The sequence below is a fragment of the Benincasa hispida genome, chromosome 5, assembly GCF_027475165.1.
Source record: "Benincasa hispida cultivar pf3 chromosome 5, pf3_genome.v1.1, whole genome shotgun sequence".
Lineage (NCBI taxonomy): Eukaryota > Viridiplantae > Streptophyta > Magnoliopsida > Cucurbitales > Cucurbitaceae > Benincasa > Benincasa hispida.
The window spans coordinates 57,935,587-57,951,420 of NC_143482.1; positions in this window are offsets into that span (position 1 = coordinate 57,935,587).

A 15,834-nucleotide genomic window follows, 5' to 3' on the forward strand; every position below is an offset into this window, starting at 1 on the left:
ATCATACAATATTGCCATCCTTTAGGGGGACATCCACGATGGCACGAGGTGATGCATGAAACTTTATTTAACCTAATGAGAGAAACCAAGAGATATGTTATTACACGTCTCACTCCCACTTACTATAAACACTCTCTCCATTCACTTATTATTGACTTACCCAAATGCCACCCGTAAGGGGACACCCATGGTGCCTCAAGGCTGAGTGCAGATCTCACGATGTGAATTTATAGGGAGAAACAAGTAGAGGATAAAATGAAGTATCATATACCCATTTTCCTCTCACAGAGTTTTTTTTACCTAGGGTTAATTCACTTAGGAAAAATCCAGCTACTGATTTTATCTAAATGAATGTTTAATTTGCTAAAAAACAACACTTGTCTTTGATGATTAAACAATTTTGATTGAAGTCTCATTAAACTCTTTAATAGACTTTGATCAAACTTGCATGCATGTAACAAGCCTATCTAATTCACCTTTGCGGGTAGGTTCCCAGGTAGGGGTGCAACGTTGCCGTCAACTTAAGTACCCCAGCCTAGACAGAACCCGCCTTAGACAAAAGGTCCTTTATAGATATATTTATTACATATTTAATCTTTTCTTAAGAATCAATTTAATCCTATTAAACCGATTAAAAGATTAAACTAAGATTTCTAATCTAATTAGAAACGTGATCTTAGGACTATCTCAATCATATTTTAAAATAATTTTAAAAATTGATTATAGCATAAGGTTTGCATGTAACTCTTCATTATTGATTTTAATTCTAATTTAATTTCTTTATAAATATTATAAGTAAATGAAACAATTAAAACATTCATTGCATGCTTGACATACTTTAGTTAATCATAACATTTATAAATTTAAATTAACCTAAGGTAATATCATGCTTCATGCAATCTCCATTCATTACTAACATATATAACAATTATATAATAAGGTAATGAATCATATTATAGCATACTTTCATACATTCATTCAACTATATATTATAACAATTATAATATAAATAATACATGGACATGCTATAAATGCATGCATACATATACTATAACATGTATACTATATGATGTATGAGCATGCTATATAATTTAAATCGTGCATATACATATATTATAACATTTATAATATAAAATGATGCATGAATATAAATGCATAACCAGTGGTTGGTTTTAAAACTATATGACGTACAATATGACATATAAGGAAAAACATACATCATATCTATATTTAAATCTAACAGTTAATGGATCGGGATAGGACACCTAAAAGAAACTTAAAGGCTAAATATTATAAGAGTAAGAGTCATCTGGTTCAGAACAAGTGAACCAGATCTTGAACCGCTCGAATCGAACCACCCTTTAACGAACGCTCTATAGTGATCATGTAGCAAACTTGTTGTAAATGCTGGAGAAACTTGCTGCATGAACTTGTAGCAAAAGTTACATGATTTTGTAGCAGTAGCTACACGACCAATTAGCAAATACTACATGATCGTGTAGCATTTGTAGAACTGCTTTTTTCCTCATCAAAGCATGGTTTTGAATTTCTTCTTTGAAGCTCCCCGAAAACAGCACGAGTGACTCAAAACAATGAATACAGATTCTATAGCATAATTATGCCCAAACCAGGGGCCTTTACAAATAAAATTTATAAACGAACAAAGCCTTAAAACTAGGTATCCTATCTTGAAAACATCCATCAACAAAACTACATTCATAACTAAAAAATCATCACATGAATTATGAATAGAATACAGAATATTAAAACCCACCATTACTGCAAAATTGATTCAATAAGAACTGGAATTTGGGATCAGTAAACCAGCAAACCTGGCTTTGATACCAATTGAAGGAACCCAAATTAAAGGGAACCTTGTGCAGAAGCGGACCGTCCCAAACACTATTCCTTAAAGAAATTAATTTTTACAGCAAAGACAAGAACAAGATATGCATTTACATAAATTACAGCATGCTTAAGTTAAAAGAAAACTTAGGGTTTTAGAAACTCTTACCTTTGAAGACTTTCTTCAAGTATCCCTCGATCAAGATTCGACACTACCACGATGGCTTCCTCGGTATTTTCAGGCAGAGAACACATGAGTGATGGGCTCTGACTCTTTTGGAATGAGGGAATATCAATTTGAGTAGAGAGGAGGAAGAGTTGAGATTGTTCACTAACAACCCAAAACTCACAAAACTTCTGTTTTCACACAGTGTGTTTCTTAAAGAAGGAGACTCTCTCTTCTCTTTTCAAAAGCCAAAATATAGCAACTACCCACTTACGTGGGTGGAGAGAAAAGAGGGGCAGAGAGTTGTAACTCCTCATTTAAATCAAATTAACAAATAATATATATATATATATATATATAAATATGATAACTAATTTATCATATAATATATATATTAAATTATATGTTATATAAAATATAACATATAATCTATATTTTTAATATTGTATCATATACATTATATCCTATAGATTCTTTTCTCTTTAATATGACATTTAATATAAATCATATTTATATTAAATTTAACAATTATGAATCCAATTCATATAATTAATATTTGAATCATATTTAAATATTTATTTCCTCTCACTAAGGCTAGAATGTATCAAATACACTATAATAATCATATCACATATAATTAAAATAACTTAATTATTTCATATATAATTAAATCCCTCAATAATTTGAAAAATTCAAATTAATCTAAAAACTTATTCTCATTTAATCCTATTGAGTTACTAAGGGGACCTCATGGACCTGTAGCTTAAAGTTTCAACAGTACATGAATAATTAATCAAACTTTTTAATTAAATTATTCATCATCTGTTAACTATCGAGCATTCCACTAAAGAACAACAGCTGTACTCTTCACAATATAGATAAATTTCTGTGTCTATTGGATATAACCAATCAATAGTACGATGACCTTTCACAAATTGCTCGGAAGTACAACTGGCCCAAAAAAATACCGTTTTGCCCCTGTAGTTACATCTAACTCCTTAAGTACCACTGATCCCTCTAATAAACTAGATCATAGTCCAACTAGGACTAAACCCTTATCAAGCCAGGAGAAGGTGTGGCGCTACATTGTTCAAGCCCCAAAATCAGCCCTTAAAAAAGCAATTTATCTACTTACCTCGACCTTGGGGAAGGAGTGAATTCCTTCTTGTGTAGTTCTGTTCCCAGCTCACTAATCAGACGAATTTCAACATGGTAGGCTTGTTGAATCGGTGATCTGACCACTCTCACCCATATAAATCAAAGGACCGCCCTCATAGGCAGGAGTTCACAACTTACTCAGGATTCAAGTCATGTTACCTATGGTCATCTTGGTAAAATGTAAGTCTCTATATGAACGACGTTATATAATGAGACTGAATATTTTTTGGTCTGGTCTTATACAAACTCCTTTGTATAGAATATCTCCGCTCACATACATGAATAATCAGGATCAGATCATTTGTAGTAGTTTACAACAATTGTAGCACCTACAAAGCGAGCCATACTTGTAATGTCACTAGGATAAGGTACCCAGTCTTATCCATCTACTACAGACCATTTAGGTTATCACTTAAACATGATCTACCTGTATGTCTCTACATACATGTTTAAGCAACAACATAACCTTGGATGTTAGTTTATTGGTTTGTGGTTAATGCAACAAAATGTGGAATAAAATATAATATATTTTATTAAAAAAAACAATGAGTTTGTTCAATAACATTTACAAACTATATGACCCTACGAGATTTAGGGCATCAACCCCAAATTGGGATAAGGCCAGGTACTGTTGGGTGAAAATTTAACTTTGTTTTTTAAAAAGAAAAAAAACTAAAGGGAACCAACCTTTGGTTGAGAATCCCACATTGGTAGATTTTGAAAAGGGAGTCTCTTTTTTGTACTCCAACCTTAGGCTATGGGTTTGGGCCCCAAGGGGTTCCCATGTTTTGGAGGGAGTGAGGAGATAGATCAATGTGCGTTCGCTGGACGTCCCACGGGCGCCAATTATGGCATCTAACCTCAACAATTTTAAGATGACTCTCTACCAATTCGCAAATGGCCCTAACCAGCAACAACGAAATTATGGCATCTAACCTCAACCGTCCACTTCATTTTGAAGGAGCGAACTTCAAATGGTGGAAGCAAAAGATATTGTTCTTTCTTATCATCAAGAAAGTGGCCAACACATGTCCCAAGGATAAACCAGTTGTCCCGTTAGAAAAATCAACCGAATAATAGATAAAAGAAGTTGCTGACTAGGAGGAGAAAGATTTTTTATGTAAGAATTTTATACTAAATGGTTTGACTGATGATCTGTATGACTACTATAACACAATAAAGACAGCAAAGGAGGTCTGGGACACCTTGCAAAAGAAGTACGATACCGAGGAGGCCGGGTCAAAAAAATGATGTCAGTCATTATCTTAAGTTCCAGATGACGGATGATAAATCTATGGAGGCTCAGTACCACAAACTGTAGAAATTGCTTATGAGATAATAACTGAAGGTATGCCTCTAGAATTACCTCAATTTGTGTTCTGTTTTCTCTTGCTTCCCTTTGTAACCTCGTAGTATATCAAATGGATGTAAAGATTGCCTTCCTAAATGGTGAACTTGAAGAAGAGATTTACATCGAACAACCTGAGGGTTTTGTAGTCGATGGTCAAGAAAATAAGGTGTGTAAACTAAACAAATCTCTCTATGGTCTGAAACAAGCTCCTAAGCAATGACATGAAAAGTTTGATAACCTAATCCTATCTAAAGGTTTCAAGGTTAACGAAAGTGACAAATGCATCAACCATAAGGTTGAAAATAATCTTTGCACTATCCTGTGTCTATATGTAGATGATCTGTTAATCTTTGGATCGAACTTTCACGTTATAAATGATGTGAAATCTGTATTGAGTGCAAACTTCGACCTGAAAGACTTAAGAGAAGCTAGTGTAATCTTAGGCATAAAAGTGACTAGGTCTGAAAAGGGAATTTCCTTGGATCAATCTCACTATGTAGAAAAGAATCTAAAGAAATATAATTACTTTGAATGTAAACTAGCCTATACTTCTTATGACCCTAGTGTTAAGTTGTTCAAGAACACTGGTGACAATGTTAATTAATTTGAGTATAGGAGCATCATAAGCAGCCTTAGATACGTTGCTGACTGCACTAGGCCTGACGTAGCTTATGTTGTAGGATTACTTTGTAGGTTTACAAGCATACCTAGTAAAGAGCATTGGAATGCTATAGAAAGGGTTGTAAGGTACTTGAAGAAAACCCAAAACCAAGGATTACATTATTAGAAGTTCCCCGCTGTCTTGGAAGGATTTAGCAATGCTGACTGGAACTCCCTTTCGGATTATTCAAAGGTTACAAGTGACTATATCTTTAATATAGCAGGTGGAGTTATTTCTTGGAAGTCCAAGAAATAGACTATTTTAGCCCAATCTATGATGGAGTTAGAAATAACAGTACTAGCGACAGCTAGTGAAGAAGTAGGTTGGCTTAGAAGTTTGCTATAAGAGATTCCCTTATGGGAAAAGTTGGTACCAACCATATTGATCCATTGTGATAATACTGCAACAATCACAAAAGTTCAAAACGTTACTACAACGGAGAAAGACAACAAATATGTCGTAAACATAGTATCATTAGAGTGTTTCTCACTACTGGTGCAGTTAGAGTGGATCATATACGAACTGATGGAAATTTGGCAGATCCTTTGATGAAAAGACTAGTCAAAGAGAAGGTTTTCAAAACCTCAAAAAGGATGAGACTCATGCTTATAGAAAGATGAATCACTGTGAGGAAAACTCAATATGTAGACTGGAGATCCCGAGAAACAGGTTCAACGGGTAATAACTGATCACAAGTGATATGTATTGAATCATGCTAAAAAAACACAGAGTTTCATTCCTATGACTTAGAGTTTGAGCATGATATCCTGAAGCGTAGAGAGGTTGAATTTAGTTCTTAATGAGATCTATACTTGATGATAAGTGGGGTACCTAACTATAAGAGTACTTTTGATAGACTCACCTATGTGAATGTGGAAGTGGGGGTTGCTTCCTATGGAGTTTTTTAAGCTCACTCTCTAGAGCGTTCAGTAAATCGGGATACACGTGCTAAGTCTTAAAGCACGGGCTTTCGAACTATACCCTAGTGACACTATGTGTGAGATGTTGTTAAAGATAGAGTTCAAAACTAAGGGTTACTCTAGTATATTATGAATCATATATATTACGTAAAGGTTCAAGTCGTAAGACACCTTTACTTATGCACAGTATTGTATAGATTGAAACTACTCGATTAAAAATTTGTTTTTTCTTATGTTTAAATTTTCAAGTGGGGGATTGTTGTGTGAAACTACATTATATAAAGGTTATGCACGGTGTTGTATAGACTAAAATCATCTACATTACGTAAAGGTTCAAGTCGTAAGACACCTTTGCTTATACACAGTGTTGTATAGACTGAAACTGCTCGATGAAAATTTTGTTTTTTCTTATGTTTAAATTTTCAGATAGAGGATTGTTGGGTGAAACTTTAACTTTGTTTTTTTTTAAAAAAAAAAATCTAAAGGGAACCAACCTTTGGTTGAGAATTCCACATTGGTAGATTTTGAAAAGGGAGTCTTTTTTTTGTACTCCAACCTTGGGCTATAGATTTGGGCCCCAAGGGGTACCCATGTTTTGGAGGGAGTGAGAAGATAGACCAATGTGGGTTCGGTGGATGTCCCACACACGCGCCTCACATCCCCGTCCGACAAAAATATTATTTTTTTCATTATTTTTATTTTATTTTTGTTATTTAATTATTAAAAAGAAAAAAAATATTCATTTGGCCTTCTCGGTCTTCCCTGCCCGTATCTTTCGTTCATATCTTCTTGTCATCCGCCTTTTGCACACACTTTCAGAGGCTGAACGCATTTTCCTCTCATGGCAATTCAACTCTGAAGACCTATAAAAGTCGTGTCTTTCAACAGTTCAGAGCACAACATTCATTTTCGTTTTCCGTCAGAAAGAAGCACGAAATGTCTTAAAGAGAGCGAGCTTTGCGACTCATCCTATAACGAGCTTTTGTTTTGTAGGTTCCGCTCCAGACTGTTTGCTGCTATCCTAAGGGTGTTGTCATTTCCAACAGGTACCTTATCCTGGTGACACTATGGATATGACCCATTTTATATTTGATACAAACGCAATGATCCAATTTGTTCATGTAGGTAACATATTGTCACACCCCTCCCCCAGACCACTTTTTTAGCCTGGGAGAGGGATGCGACTGCAGCAGTTATCAACCCTTGAGCTGACACTTACTGCCTAATGATTCTTGTTGAATAACTCTGATACCATACTATAACTTATACACAGAGGAATGATTAAGTCAAAGAGATAAACTATAACGGATTAAGTAGGCCCATCTTTTATTACGATAGTGATATAATTTTTATACAACTTAAGGACTTAACAACAAAGTTTACAACGACAATTGTAAAAACCCTCTGGAAGTGTAATTGGGGCACGTGGCAGACCTTCACCTTAGCAGCACCCTGAAACTCCTCATCTTCCACTATCCGGGGGGGAGGGGGGGGGGGGAAGGGAATTAAGAAAACATTTGAAAATCATCATTTTTGGGAAATCAATCACATGCCAACACTCGCATTATAACTCATGCACAGTCAAAGATATAATCATGCAACTAGTAATCTTTATCCCAAAAGCTACACGTAGCATGCATATCATATCATCAATCAATACAATCATCTATGGAAACCTTCCTATGACCCCAATTCCCACCAATGTGCACATCGACCATTTTATTTATCCTGATAGCAATGCATAGGTACTTGACCATATTTTCTGTCGGTCGTCACCGACTATTATTTCCCGCCGACCAAAGCCGACCATTATTTCCCGCCCATCAAAGCCGACCATTATTTCCCGCCGAACGAAGCTGACCAATTTTTCCCGTCAAGCACCTTTTGTTAAGCATGCTAACCACATCCCGGGCATAATCACAGTTTCCATAGTCATACACAAATAATATCATGGCAACATCATATTACCAAAGCATGTAATATGTATCTACAGATGCATATATTCCAATATCAGAGTATAAAACTAAGTGAATACTCATAATATGCATTTACTATCAATATCAACACTGTATAAACACACAATATTCTTTATCTATCAAAGCAACATAACACTCACGATATATCGGAACTATAACGCTATAACATTCACACTATGTGTTAATGATCAAAGCTATAATACTCACCTTAATTGCTTAGGAGCCTTTTTAATAGTTCCCTTTTCTACCTCGGGCTCCCTTTTTACCCTTAGAATCTAGATCCAACTTACAGCTTAGATTACTCATAGTTCTAAACCTTATTTTGAGATACTTCCTTCTAAAAAACTATTCTAAAATGTCTCAAGAATCTTACCATAAAATCTTAGCTCATAAATCTTCATGGTTTAGCCGGAATCATCCAAACATCAAGACTGGCTTAGCTTACCCGATAGCTTAACCCCTCTGTCTTTTCTCATTCTCCAGCCAAATTCCTTAGAGCTTCTTCTCCGGAAGCCTCACCATGAAAACTAGACTCTCTTATCTTTCAGATGGCTTTGAGCTTACATCAAACACTCGAGTAGATTGAGAGATCTCCTCGTCTCAAGTTGATGCATTCTCCTTCACCCTCACTGTCCAATGCACTCTACTCTCCCCCTCTTTTTAAGAATTTTATGATTTGTGATTTGAAAATGAAATCCTAAAGACTCTATTTATAGGCGTCCAAACCTCCTATGGTGTTGACACCACCTACTTGGCTACATGGCCAAATGTTTAATCCTCCCTTTATCAACATAAGCTGACTTCACCTTGGTTCAATGTGTTCTTCCCAAACGCATCCAACACAATTTCTTAGGGTTTAAGAATTTCCCTTAATCGGACACCTAAATTTTAATTGATGTTTGCCCTTACATCTTTAAGCTTTGTTTGCATTCAATTTAGGGTTTTCAATGCATAATCTATAAGATCGTGGCCAAATTCAATGCATAAATGCCCGACCGTTCGATGCACAGGCAGTTTCCTTCGATCGCGTGGGCATGACGTTCGAATGAGGCGTTCAGGCTGCTCTTGCTCTCTTCGCTCTCGCTCTCTCCCACTTTCTCGCTGGTCTCTCTCTTTCCACTCTCGCTCTCTCCCACTTTCTCGCTCTCTCCACTCTCGCTCTCTCCAACTTTCTCGCTCAAACTCTCGCTTTCTCCACTCTCGCTCTCTCCAACTTCCTCGCTCAAACTCTTGCTTTTCTCCAATCTCGCTCTCTCTCCCATTCTCTCGCTCAAATCAATCTCGCTCTCTCCCATTCTCTCGCTGCCTCCATTCTCGCTGGTGTCGCTCTCTCCACTCTCATTCTTTCTAATCTCGTTAACTACTGTGAATATGGTTTATCTTCGTGCAACTTTCACACGAATTTTCCCAAATAATTTTCTATATTTTCCTCAGTTCTTCAATCATTTCTTCACTATTCAGGATTTAATTCTTCAAGGTTTTCTCTTCTTTTTATCCTTTTAGGGTCCTCTCTACTCGTACTCCAAGATCAAATATGGTTATCGTAACTATAATACCTAACCATTATAGTTTACATTCACTCTTACTAATTGTTGATCCACAGAAAGTGACAATTATTACAGTTATTATGACAATTGTAAAATTATTAGATTATTTACATAACATAGGATTTAACTTTCTCCTAATTAACCCTTTAATCACTTAAGTAGGAAAATGGAGATCCGGGTTTCACACATATGAGTGGGGGTATCCTATGCAATAAGTTTACATAAGATTGGACCGCGAAATAGTAACCATTAGATGTAACATAGTTGACTAGTTAGGTTCATATTTCAATAGGAAGACCTAGGCAACTTAATCTTAATCTTGAGTATATTATGAACTCCTGTTCACTAGGAATTTTCCTTTGATTTGTATGGGTGAGAGTGGCTAGTTCGCCGACTCCAAAAGTCTACCATTTTCGAGACAATACCGAGTGGAGAGTTGGGAACATAATAATACAATATGGATTTCACTTCTTCCCAACTTTAGGGTAAGTAGATGAGTGTTCCCTTAAGTGGTATCTTCGGGACTTGAACAAAGGGTCCTAACCTCTCACTGGCCCAAAAATGATTTCTATTAATGGTTGGACCATAAACATGTTGTTCATTAGAGAAGCATTGATATTTAAGGATACAAAGGTAACCCAGAGGTAAAATGGTAATTTGACCCAATTGGTGTTACGAGCACTTGTGAAGGACTAACTTGCTTTTATTGGTCTATATCCATTGACACAGAAGTATATCTGTAGTTAGAAGAGTGCAGCTGTTCACTTAGAGGAATAATATAATGTATAATAATACATTATAATATAAAATTTATATTTTAATTAAACTTTATAATATAAATTTAATTTTGGATATGATTCAAAATAAATTTACGGGGGAATTAAATATTTGAAGGAGTTCAAATAATAATTTAATATGAATTAGATTGATATTAAAACTATAGGTTAAAATTAATGTGTATTTTATGCACATTAAAACTATAGGTTATGAGAAAAATATAATTGAATGTGAATCATTTATAGGTTAAATTAAATATTTTATATTTAATTTTGTAACTAATTAATTAATTATTAATTTAATTTAATTTGATTTAATTATATTAAAACTATAGATTATATGAGAGATGTTTCATTTAAATATGATTTAAATGAAATCATTGATTAAATAAGATTTATTTATTTAATTTTAATTAAAAGTTAATTCCTACGGAGGGAGTTAACAGAAACGTGGGATGACTTCTACGTTTCACTCTTTCTCTTTCCTTTGATAAAATACTTGCAAATCGTATGCAGGAAAGTTGTTGTCGCAAGTTTGTTTGTTTTTTTTTGTTTTTTTTTTGTTTTTTTTTTTGCACAGAAGAGTTCTATATACAATATTCTCTCCCTTTCTAAAATTCTTCCTGCTTCCTAATTAATTTTTGATTCCCCAAACCGCATACCTTAATTCTCAGAGAATATAGAGGTTGCCTCCTGGTGGTATTGATTTCAATCCCAAGGAGTTTTGGCGATTTTCATCCGGGGTTTCTACAAAAGTAAGTTTGTTGCCTTTCTCTGTAGAATTAATTATGCATACTTAACCTAGGTTTTATTTTACAGTAGGTTGTTTTTCTTTTGGTCTCTATAACTTATCTGGAATTTCCTAGTATATGGGTATTTCAAGTCTCCTAAATTATTTCGAGTTTGGTCTTGTCTTTTTCCGCTGCATTAGGATTTTCATCCCTACATACTCTTCGCATTATTGATATATTTCTATGTCTATTGGATATAACCAATCAACAGTAAGTTGACCCTTCACAAATTGCCCGTAACTAAAATTGGGCCAAAATTTTCGTTTTATCCCTATAGTTATATCTAACTCCTTAAATGTTACCGATTCCTCTAATGAACAAACAATTTATAATTTAACTATAAACTAACCCCTCTCGGGCTAATGAAAGGGTGAGGTCGCATTGTTCTATAAGAATAAACAACGTGCATGCGGAAATAATTTGGATCTTAAGCATTCTAAATTTCATTAATTTTAAAGATAAAACATGCATGCAAATAAATTTGAAATTAGAGTTTGAGTTACAACTTTTGTAGCTCCAAATTGACCACCAATTTCATTCCAATCTTCTCATGAACTGATTGTGAACCACCACGATAGTCTTCTCGACTATTCTCTGGCCTTAGAACGGATGATGGGATCCGATGAGTGACTAAATTAGGGATGAATTTAAAATAGAAATTGGGAGAGAATTGAGGACTTAAATTCTAAAACTCTTTTAGAATCTCTAAGTTGACAAGAAGAATTTGTTTTTCAACTAACTTGAAAATCACCAAAATAGCCAAGAAGTTTAATCTTTATTAAAGTATACTATTTATAGAGCAATTACATGCAATTCATGTAAAATTGAGTTAACCAAATTTTGACACTTCAAAATGGACTCAATTTAATGGGATAAGTGACATTTTATGGAATCAACACTTTGCCAAATGAATTACTTACTAATTCACTAAGAGTTGGATTTTTCTACTAAAAATCATTCTTGGATATTTCCACGAGGTGAAGTCAACATTTGACTTTAGTCAAATTTTAATTCAAAACTAATTTTGGAATTTCCCACTTAGTGAATTGAACTTTTGACCTTTGACCTTCAAAGTTTGGTAAAGTCAACATTTGACTTTGACCAACTTTGATTAATTCCATTTAATTCAAAATTAATTCAAATAAATAATTTTAAATCAAATTAATATTAAATAATTCATTAAATAATTTAATTTAATATTCAATTATTAAATCCAACACTAATCCCGATAAATCCTTATTCATAGTTTTGATAAGATTTAAATATCTCTAACTCTCTCTTCATCATTCAATTGTCGTTAAATATATCGCAGATATTTAACGCTTATTTCCTAATTCTAATATGAACACTTCAAACTCACTCGTCATACTATTCTAAGGTTTAGTCCAATATGAGCTAGCAAAGGGACCTAATGGACCAAATTATGAACTCCAACGATCCGAGATTAATTGGATAAACTTTTTTAACCGAATTAATTAATATTCATTAACTACTGGGACACTTCACTAAAGCTCAATAGCTACACTTTCCTCATTGTAGATATATTTTTGTCCACTTGATTTAACCATGATCAGTAAGTCGATCCTTCATAGGTTGTTCATATTTACAACTGGGTCAAAACTACCGTTTTACCCCTATAATATATCTCCTTAAGTCTCCACTGTTCCACTAATGAACAATTGGTTTATGGTCCTACCAATAAATCGAGCCCCTCTCAGTCATAGAGAGGGTAGGGCCTCTTGTTCAAGACTAGGAGTTAATACTTAAGGGAACAACCTATTTGCTAACCTTAAAATCGGGTAGAAGTAAATTCCAACTTGTAGGACTATGTCTCTAGCTATCTACTTGGTATTACCCCTAAAATGGGAGCCTTATTGAGCGGCGATGTTGAATCACTCTCATCCATGCAGATTAAAGAATAATCCTGAATAAACAGGACTTCATAGTTCGCTCAGAATTAAGATCGAATTACCTTAAGTTATCAAAATGAAACAGTCAGTTTTAACAGTAAATGGTGTTATAAAGACAAGTGACTATTTCATGGTCCAGTCTTATACAAACATCTTTTGCATAGGATGCCCTCACTGGTATGTCTCTATATAAACGATTCAGGATCACATCATTTGTCTTAAATACAAAGTGGTCGCATTCATAGTATTTCCATGATAAGGTACCCAACCCTATACCTATACTTATAGACCGTCTTGGCTATATACTCAAATGTGATCCAGTTTTATGTCTCCAGGTGACCTTCTAAAATCTTAGTTGTGAGAGTCTTTGTAAAAGGATCATCAACGTTATTCTCTGAAGCGATCTTTGTGACGATCACATCTCCCCATTGCATAATCTCCCTGATGAAATGATACTTGCGCTCAATGCAACTTCGAGGCTCCTTGGAGTTTACCACAACACTGCTATTATCACAATATAGGGTGATGGACATTGACATGTTTGGAACAACTTTCAAATCTATCAAAAACTTCCTAAGCCAGACAACTTCTTTAGTAGCTTCACAAGTAGCTACATACTTTGTCTTCATGGTAGAGTCAACAATACAGCCTTGCTTAATGCTACGCCATACTATAGCCCCTTCGTTAAGAGTGAACACTGATCTTGATGTGGATTTTCTAAAATCCTTATCAGTTTGAAAATCAGAATCAATGTATCCTGTAAGGATCAAATCCTTAGCACCATACACTAGCATATACTTCCCCCTTCTCCTAAAATACTTGAAAATAGTTTTAACCGTCATCTAGCGATCAAATCCTGGATTGGATTGATATCTACTTACTATTCCCATTACATAGCAAATGTCTAGCTGTAGTACACAACATGGCATACATTAGGCTACCTACTGCATATGTATAGGGAATCCATTTATCTCCTCAACTTCTTAAGGTGTCTTAGAACATTTCTTTAGACAAAATAATTCTATGCCTGAAAGGTAATAAACCTTCTTGGAACTCTACATCGAATACCTGACAAGCATTATGTCAATGTATGATGCTTGAGACAAAGCTAGTGTTTTATTCTTACGATTCCTAAAGATTTGGATCTCTAGAACAAACCGTGCTTCAACCAGATCTTTTATTTGGAACTGAGTAGCTAGCCATTTCTTAATGTTAGTTAGTAAACCTACATCATTCCTAATGAATATGATATCATCCACATATAAAATTAAGAAATCTACTGAATTATTGATGAATTTCTTCTAAACACAAGGTTTATCAACATTTTGATTAAAGCCATAAGATTTGACTGAAGTGTCAAATCTTATATTCCAGCCGACCATGTCAATAGGTTCCCCCGATTTCATGTTTTGCTCGGGTCGACCTCGTCTTCAAGCATATTTCTTTGGCTATATCTTGAGCCTAAAATGATTACTTTGGGTTAGGGCATGCGTAAACATGCCTCATTAGGCATTTGGAAAGGGTCGACCTCAGCCTCGGGTCTCTGGCTTGAGCCAGGTCCAAGCTAGTATCTTTTCCTGGGCCCATTTCGGTTTTTAGTTGACACTTTTGGACATTATCATGCTTCTTCTTATCCTAAATGTCAATTATACCCTTCGGTCCAAAATGACCCATAGCATATAAGAAAAATATTTTTAAAAAAATAAAAAATGTCATTTTTTTAAAATGACACTTGACAATTTTTTTATTGAACAACTGTCTAAGTTGCACAAAAATATGTGTAATTGAGACAATATTTATATTAAAAGAACACAAAGCATAGGATTGCTCTTTCTTATTTTTCCTTAAAAAGCATGTGCAAAAATGAAAGAAGTAGATAAATTCAACCACAGTATGAATGAATATATGGGGCTGTTTGGAGGCCCAACATGAGATGGTATACTATAGGTTGGTATATCATCTTAGTGTTTGGAGGTGCATTATCCTCACCGATTTTAATTGTTTGTGGGCCCATTTTTGGAACCTATTTCATATCTCACCGTTATTTTCCTTCCGTGTATGGTATGTCACCATTTCTCTCAACCATTCTCTGAACTAAACTCTGAAACCTTAGCCACTTCAATCTTCTTCTCAAGCTTATCCTCAACCATGTCTCTCTTTCACGCATATCGTATGTCACCGTTTCATTTTTCTTCACATATCTGTCGTTTTCTCACAGATCTGGTGTTTTCCCTTTTCCCCCTTGCCGCTTCAATGTTCTCCTCAACCATGTTCTTATCGCTTTGACGGTCCTTCGTTCACCCATATCCCGTTGTACAGTTTGTTTTTGGTCCTCGGTGTTGCATCGGTCGTCGATTGTGGAACGCATGGCAGGGACTGGTTGAAGAAATTACAGCTTGGTGGGGAAGAACGTTGTCCACTTCAGGATCGTTTTCTAAACCTTAGATCAGCCAATGATGAGTCTTTCTCCTGAAATTTTATGCCTTGTTTTAATTTTCCAGCTACTAGAATTGTAGAAGATGAAATCTCGTAGAAAGAATTAGTCGATCATACTCGATCGTTCATACTTCATCATGCTTGAACATACTCGATTATACTTGATCGTTCATACTCCATCATGCTTGAGCATACTAGATCATACTAGATCATACTCGATCATGCTGGATCATACTCAATCACGTTTGAACATACTCGATCATGCTCGAACATGCTTGATCATGCTTGAACATGCTC